Below are 8,053 nucleotides of genomic sequence, written 5' to 3'. Positions count from 1 at the left end.
TTTAGAAGAAAACCTTTAAGTGATCACTCTCCTTACAGTGTGTATGATAAACCCATTGTTTCATGTTCTCTGTGTGTGTATATAAATCTCTCCTCTGTTTTTTCCACCAAATGCATCCGATGAAGTGAGCTGTAGCTCACGAAAGCTTATGCTCTAATAAATTTGTTAGTCTCTAAGGTGCCACAAGTACTGCTTTTCTTTTTGCGAATACAGACTAACACGGCTGCTACTCTGAAACCTTTACTGACTGAGCTACTGCTTTGTTTTAGTTATAGAAACCGGTGGAAGGGAACTTGGTTGTGAATGCCTTTTTTAAACTGAAAATACTTTTATTTTCCTTTGGCTTTTTGAAGCTGTTTTCGAAATGAACATTTCAGAGATAAGAGGTGACAGATCCAAATCGCTGGGGAGAGGTTGTAAACGGACGTTTTGCCCCAGCTTACTGTTATCTTATCTTTCACACTTGCAGGGAAAAAAAAGTGGCTTATCTTTGTACCCACCCCCCTCTTGCCTTAATTGCTAAAAACACTGAGAAGTGTTAAGTACAGGACTAAGGAATCTCTCGGTGTCTTCCATGAAAATAATTCTGCTTAAAAATTTGGAGATATTCTCTGTACAAACACAAAAAAGAAAAGGAGGACTTGTGGCACCTTAGAGACTAACAAATTTATTTGAGCATAAGCTTTCGTGAGCTACAGCTCACTTCATCGGATGCATTATGCTCAAATAAATTTGTCTCTAAGGTGCCACAAGTCCTCCTTTTCTTTTTTGCGAATACAGACTAATACGGCTGCTACTCTGAAACCTGTACAAACACAGAAACCCTCCTATGCTTTCCCTCCACCGTGCTTTAAGGCTGCACATATCCATCTCAAACGTGTGCATCCAAGTTAGGAAAACCGCTGCCGCTGGGCTTGCAGCTGAACTGAAAATCCAGTCACTTAATACCAGTCAGCCCACAAGGACGAGTCATTGGTGCATTCTGTCGTTTTCACATTTAATTCCAAAGTATGAACTTACAGTCACCTCTAAAATAGATAGAATAAACTCCTTGTTTATCAAACCAATAGCAGAATTGTACTGGCTGTTCAGAAACAGGATTAGCTCATGGCTTTCCCTTTAAAACAAGGTAGCTGGAGGTGATTCACCGATTGTATCAAATTATTAACATACAAGCTAGTGTCTGCAAAAACACGCTTTAAAATAATGGCGTTTCCACCTTCCATTGTATGATATTTAAACTCTGGAGCTTGGTGGATATTTGGTCGTTTGTCTGTGTCACATGCAGGCCGCTAATGGCTGGGGTTCCAGGCGCTGTGTATTGCGCATTACAGAGATGCCTGGTACATTCTGAAGGGTCTGATCAGTCTTTTCAGTATAAAACCCCAACGTGGAGGGTTTATAAATCAACTGCAAAAATTAGCTGCAGACTCAGACGCAAAGGGCTTTAATTTAAACACGAATTTTAGCAAGCGATTAGGGCGCACAGAGATTGAATTGCTATGCTCCGAGCTCAGATGCTCTCCGTAGTACTTTCAGTGTCTGCATGCCCAGTCCGTGTATGCTGCCAATATTTTGATCATTGCGTTGCGACCTCGAGTATAAAAAGGGCTGTAAAACCGAAATAGCGTATTCTATTTTTTATTCCCTTTAAGAATTCTCCTCCCCCGCCTCCCTTCAGCCCCCTGCTTCGCAGCTGCATCTTCCTGCCAGGAAAACTGGACAGGATTTCAGACAGTAGTCCTTTCAGAACCTGTCAACATCGCTCCTTGATTGGTTGTCAGAGCACTGGGAGGCGAACCCTCCCCCTCGGGATGGGCATGCTGCTGCTTCCCCGGCACCCCAGAAGTGACAGGCAGAGTCTGATAACACAACTCTGCTCTCCAGTGTGCCAGCAGAAAAAGCTACTCTTTGCTCACCAGTGCCTTCCCTAACTATTTCTAGTGTTTTGAACCAACAAACAGTCAAAATGGCTGAAATATTGAACTTCAAGAAGTGGCTACTGTTCACTCGCTATATATGGTTTTGTTTTGGAGATATGAATCATGGTTTTCCCAATATGCTTCCTAAAAGAAGAACTCGAAGGGACAGCCTTCTTTGTCCAGGAAGCACGTATCTTTATGTAATTGACCTATTCAAAGAGCTGATCAGGTATATGATACATAAAACTGCCTACATAGAGAGAATGGAGGGATAGATGGAGGTACTAGTCTGGGTACATCATCAAATAAGATGATGGAGGTACTAGTCTGGTGACTACAGAGTATTTCAGGAAGGTGGGAAGTATTAAATTAGTTTGTTACAATTTTGTGTGGTTTCTGCCATGTACCAAAAACAGCCAGGAAACAGACAAACAAGGCTGACACACTATCCTTAAGGCTTTTGCTGGGTTTGTTTCCTTAATATTATAAATTAAGGATTGAAAAACAGCCTCAACTTTAAATTTTCTCTCTGATGAGGATGAGTGTTACAACTTCGATAAAACCTAAACATATTTTTCCTATTTGGTTATTGAATGATGCTGATCTGTAGGAGCCATAGACTTTTCCATTATAATAGTTATTATTCAGGGTTTTTAACTGTGAGGTACCAAGTAATCAGACCTAAACCTGGAACACAAATTATAAAACTGAATCTTTTGTTGTTAGTTAAGATGGTTTAAAACATAGTTGGGAGATGTCAAAATCATCTATACTGTTTTATTGGGTGGGGGAAAGATGTGAAGCAATATTTTGGTCATTTCCTTTTGGAAACAATCTCAGACAGTAGCCATAAGGAACTAAAAATGGATCTAATATGAACAGAATTGCCCTGTGCTACAAAATACAACTATAGGAGCTGTAATATGAAAACTCACTTTGATTTCAATGGGTGTCTGTAGGATATTGTAACAATATGCTGGCATTGTGTCAGGCCTGAAAGAACTACTGTATAGACCCTGCATAAGGCTGACTGAAGCTTGTCTTGCTTTGTTATTCAGATTTCTCCACGTCCATTAAAAACAGACTTACAATTTGCAAGGATAAAGGTCTGGTTTAAGACACACACTGGCAGGACAATTCAAAGCTCAGGATAGTGATCTGTTATTTGTAGGCTTTTTCATGGCACTAATCATAGTTTCTGAACACCACAAATGCATTATTTAATGTATCCCACAGTATCTCTGTAAGGTGGGGAAGTATTATTATTACCATTTTGCAGATGGAGAACTGAGGCACACAGAGATTAAAGTCCCTATCTAGTGCACTAGCCATAAGATTTTCTTTGAGGGCTGGTATGGGATTGTCACCTTCTAGTCTAGAAATAAGAATGATAACCGAGGTACACACAGATTTCAGACTAAGGTATTATTTGTACTATTGTGATTCATGGAATGGCAGGTAAATGAAAGAGGGAGTGAAATACCCCCCTTTTTCAGGCCTCATGTTAGAAGTCCCATTCTACCTTTAACAATGGATTTGTCTTTACGAGGTTGTTAAGTGCTTAACGTTATTGGAACAGTTGTGTTTGTGAACGCATTCTCACCATACTTTATAAAAACATCAGCGCAACGACCCCAGCGTCTGTGTACGGCGGCGCTCTCTCTAAGCTTTCATTGAAATCCTCCCTTCACTGAGTGCAGTGTACAGCGGCCTGACCTCCAGGTCAGCTCCCTTAAGGGCTCGTGGGAGGGGGAAGGCGGCCTGATAGTCTGTAGGCAACACTAGGCTCCGAATATACCGAGGCGTTGCCTTCATCGGCTTGAAGGAAATGCAGCCCTGTGTGTTCAGAAGAACCGAGCCAACCCGGTTGAGGGATTGAACTGCAGCTCCAATGGCTTCGCAGGGAAGTGTGGATCACATCTGCCACTCTCCAATTGCAAAGCTTTGGGACGTGAAAAAACAACAATAAAGCAGACAGAAGAACAAATACGTTTCTGTTCCTCCGAACAACGAACAAAGTTAAAGAAAGTAGTTTTAAAAAAATAGAAGAGTGATCAGTTTGGTCTTTTCTCAAGATAATTTGAACGGAATAGTTCTAAAAATACGTGTGAAACAGGGCCCTTTTTAAACTAAGGACGGGGTAACTGTTTCATTACAACATGTAGATTTCATATACACTGTGAATCAGGAAATGTAAAGAAGAAAATATTTTTTACAGAGAATTAACTCAATCCAATTGCAGACTTTACCCACAAGGAGAGGGAACCTATAGTTCTACTTTTCAAGTAAAAAAAAGCAATTTAATTAGGTTTTTCCCCAGGGGAACAAAAATACCAGAGGCCTTTCCTCCAGCTCTGTGTCTGTAACTCATGTGTGTTCAGTCTAATAACTTTTAATGTCTAGCCCTAAAACGTCTTTATAAAAAAATAGCTTTACAAGGTAATAGGCCAGGTGTCCTTCTGCTTGTTATCCGAGATTAAAAAACCTGTGTGATAGTTTTCAGATGTAAACCTAATAAACCTGGAATAAAATATAGAAACTTTTTTCAGTGTTTGAATGTGAACTCTAGGTATCATCACAGTGGAAAACATTTCAGATGCTCAGTAGATGCGTAAGGCACTTGCAACTCTTTTCTTAAGCCTAGATATCTACCTACTACTTAAAAATCCCATTTCATTTGCATCAGCTGTTTTTAGAGGCTTGAAGGCAATTCAGTTGTGTGTCTAGAGTTTCGGGTTTCAAACAGTTGATATTTCACTTCTGCTTTGAAAGGGTCGATATTTTTAAATAGACACATACCAAAAGCTAAAAGAGTATGAATAAAATCTCACAGAATACCAACTCTATTGTCAGAACTTTTAATTTTTTTTATCTGACTGGTAAAACGCTGTTGATAACTAAGATTCACAACTTCAGTTGTTTTTTAGTCCAGTCTTCTTTAGGGAACTTCTGTTTTTCCACCTTTAAAGACAAGTCACTCCTGTCATTACAAAATAAACCTTTATGAACCCAATACCTTTTGTTCCCCCTATTGAATAGACACCTTTTTTAGTCAAGGTTAAGGGTGCGTAAAAGTACTAAAGTAAACACGTTATTAAATTTCTCACATTGAATCCTCCACGTAGAGATGAAAAATACAATGGGTTAAATTGCCTACGTTAACCGTGCTCTATCTGGACAGAATTAATAAAGAATAGTAGTAATAAAGGCCCGATTCTGCTCCTATTAGATGCAATGGCAAAACTCCAAGTCACTTCTATGGGGCCAGTATCGGGATCCAAAGATTACTTGTGTGAGTAAAGCGAGCAGGATTTCCCCCTCAGCATCCCTAAATGGGGGTAGGGTTATGCTGTAGTCTCTCTTCTGCTGTTAATTTCAGCTACTAACACTATGAAAAATGACCGAGCCCTTTGTATACCTATACCGCTAACGCAGAGCAACCAAATGTATGAGTATCTGTCAAGTCGGGCGTTAAGAACATGAAATGTACCAGCTGAGCTGCCTGAGCCAAAAGCTGCCCTGCCAAAGTAAATAGATGCAGTAGATAACCACCAACCCAACGATTAAAGGGCTCCAAAACCTATGCAGAAATCTTAAATCAGCAGTAGAAAATCCAGGAAGGAGAACTGCGTTCTCCAAGCGCCACCCCACCCCACTATTTCCAAACAATTCACACGCTATGAAAATGCGTTAAGGAGTCTCCGACTTGGGTCAGGCAACAGATTTATAATTAGGGTGGCATTTCCACGCCGAAAGGAAAGCCGTTGAGAAACGGTGCTTTTTAAAAACAGGGATCAGAGGGGAAATGTGGGGAGAAGTAGAGCAGTCCAGTGGAGGGTGCGTGTGCTGAGAAGGAGAAGCTGAGCGTTGCGATGTGGAGAAAGACATTTTTGGGGCAAGGGCTGCCGGGTGAGGGACGCGGTGCGGGAAGGGGGGCAGCGAAGTGGAAAGTGTGTGCGGGGGGGGGGGATAAAGGCAATCTTCCACTGGATTGTGGAAGGACGATTGTGAATGAGAATTTAAAAGGAGGCTATGTTGTGGCGTGGGGGGAGGTGGGGAAAGCACTTGGGACGGAAAAGCGGGGGGGGGGTGACTGAGACTGGAGAGTCTGATAGGGCAGCGGGGGGTTGATAAGGAAAGCGTGTACTTCGGGAGTGCCAAGGAGAGCGAGCGGGAGGGAGGGAACAAAGGGGCACTTCCAGTTGGGGAAGGGGTGCTGCGGGTGGGGCTGAAGAAAGAGAGCGCTTCGCCGGCGGGGGGGGGTCCCCTCACCTGAGCAAGGGGGGCGATTCGGAGGAAGAGCCCCCCCCCAACACAGCCACTCGGGAAGGGGGCTGCTGCGAGTGGCTGGGTGGCGGACCGGCGAGCCGGGGGCTGCTCCGACACGGCGTGGAGCAGTGACGGGGGGGGGGGGGGAGAGGAGACGCAAAGGTGTGCGGCGGGGGCAGCCGCCGAGAGAGGGCCCGAGAGCCCACGCCGCGCGCGGGAGCGGGGCTGAGCCCGGGAAGCGCGCCGAGCCGAGCCGCGCCGAGCCGGGCCGGGCCGGGCCGGAGCTCCCCGGCGGCAGCGTGCTGGGGCTGAGCGGCGTCCGGCGGGCTGTCTGACTGAGCGAGCTGCGGCCGCCGCCGGGCTCTGACGGCTTGGCGGAGCGGAGTGAGCGGAGCTTTATGGTAATTGCGGTGCTCCACTGGCCTTCTGGGTAGCGAGCGAGGGGAGCCGCGGCGCGGCGCGGGCGCGGGCGCGGGCGGGGGAGGCACTTTCCTCTCAGCCGCGGCGGGCTGAGGAGAGCGCGGAGTCTCCCCGGGACGCCCTCAGCTTTGGGGCGGGGGCCGGGGGCCGTGCGCCAGCCCGCAGGGACGGGAAGGGGGAGCCAGCCCCGAGGAGCGGCGGGCCGGGGGCAGGGAGAGAATCAATTAAGGGACGAGAAAAGCCTCGGAAGGGAAACGCGGGCGGGGGGTAACTTGCTCCGGGAGAGCGCGGCGGCGCTGCTGCTGCTGCTGCTGCTGCTGCTGGCGGCGGCTCCCTGAGCGCAGCGCCCGCCCGCTGGGGGGGAGGCGGAGGCGGCGGCTGGAGGAGGAGGAGGAGGAGGAGCGGGGGGATGTGAGGGGAGCGCGGCGTGCAGCACACGGGGCCCGGGCTCCCAGCGGCAAGGGGAGGAAGAGCGGCTTTCCCGGCGGAGGGGGATTAAATCCCCAGCCACACGCACAAAGCCGCGGCCAGGCCACTGGAGACGCCGGCCCCGCGGCGGGAGCGCGATGTAGGCGGGCAGCCGGCGCCGGCAGGGGACACTCAGCCCGGAGCAGCCAGCAACATGGCGCTGCCAGCCCAGCGCCCGCAGCCCGAGTGAGCCCTGGTGCGCTGCGGAGCCCAGGCGGCGCCGCCCTCGCCGCGGCCACCTGCCCCGCCAGCCTCTGCTGCTGCCCCCCGCGCGGCAGGGAGCGCCCCAGCCCAGCGCCGCAGCGCGGACACACGCCCCGAGAGAGGGGGAGGGGAGCAGCAAACTTTTTGCATCAAGCCAGCCTGAGCCTCCCTTCCGGGGAGAGGAGGGGACTACAGCCCCGGGACCCGGGCGGCCGCACTCGGCGCTGCTGCTCTCCCAGCCGGAGCGCAAGGTCAGTGCTGCGCGGAGTCCGGAGCGTCCCTTCCCCCCCCGGGCGGCGGGGCTCTGGGGAGCGGCCCGGCCCTGGCGCTCCCCTGCGGGACGTGGGGCGAGGGCTCCCTTTGTGGCGGGGCCCAAAGCGCTGAAATGGGTGGCAGGCAGCCGTCGCTGGGGGCGGGGGGGCCTCCTGGGGCGAGCCTCGCGGGCGTGGGTGCCGCGGAGTGGAAGTTTGTCGACAGCTGGCCGCTAAAGATGCCCCCGGGGAGGCAGGGTGGGGTAAGCAAAGGGGAAGCGGCCGGTCGCGCTCTGCCTGCGCCGCAGCAGGAAAGAGGAGGTGGGGGGTTCCCGTCGTGTCTCGCTTTCCGAGCTGGAAAGGGCTGTGAAAGCCCCACCTCTGGCAGCCGCCACGGCTTGCTCCCAAGGGAAGGGGTTGGGGGGACACTTTTTTAAATCAGGGGGGAGGGAGGGCACGTACTCGGCTTCCCCTCTACGCCAGTGCATCTGGTGGAGAAGACCAAGCGAGAAGAGCAAC

General features: G+C 49.2%; 1 protein-coding gene and 1 long non-coding RNA gene across 6 annotated transcripts in view; one reads left to right on the top strand and one right to left on the bottom strand.

Moving 5' to 3' along the window:
* Nucleotides 1-4,764: 4,764 nt before the first annotated feature.
* Nucleotides 4,765-6,270, bottom strand: LOC122458229. The gene is made up of 2 exons (XR_006278148.1): nucleotides 5,413-6,270; nucleotides 4,765-4,883 (listed from the first exon to the last, which is right to left on the bottom strand). It is a non-coding gene; the product is annotated as an uncharacterized LOC122458229 (long non-coding RNA).
* A 749-nt stretch (nucleotides 6,271-7,019) lies between these two features.
* Nucleotides 7,020-8,053, top strand: part of BCOR (BCL6 corepressor) — a 69,102-nt gene continuing 68,068 nt past the window's right edge. For all 5 annotated transcript variants that reach the window (XM_043505820.1, XM_038387116.2, XM_038387111.2 and 2 more), the window contains exon 1: nucleotides 7,020-7,534. The gene's annotated coding sequence lies outside the window, so the exon portion shown is untranslated. The remainder of the gene's footprint in view (nucleotides 7,535-8,053) is intronic.

Source organism: Dermochelys coriacea, chromosome 1 (genome assembly GCF_009764565.3).
Source record: "Dermochelys coriacea isolate rDerCor1 chromosome 1, rDerCor1.pri.v4, whole genome shotgun sequence".
Taxonomy (NCBI): Eukaryota; Metazoa; Chordata; order Testudines; family Dermochelyidae; genus Dermochelys; species Dermochelys coriacea.
Note: the sequence above shows the minus strand (reverse complement) of the source record. Positions and strands in the feature narration are given on the sequence as shown.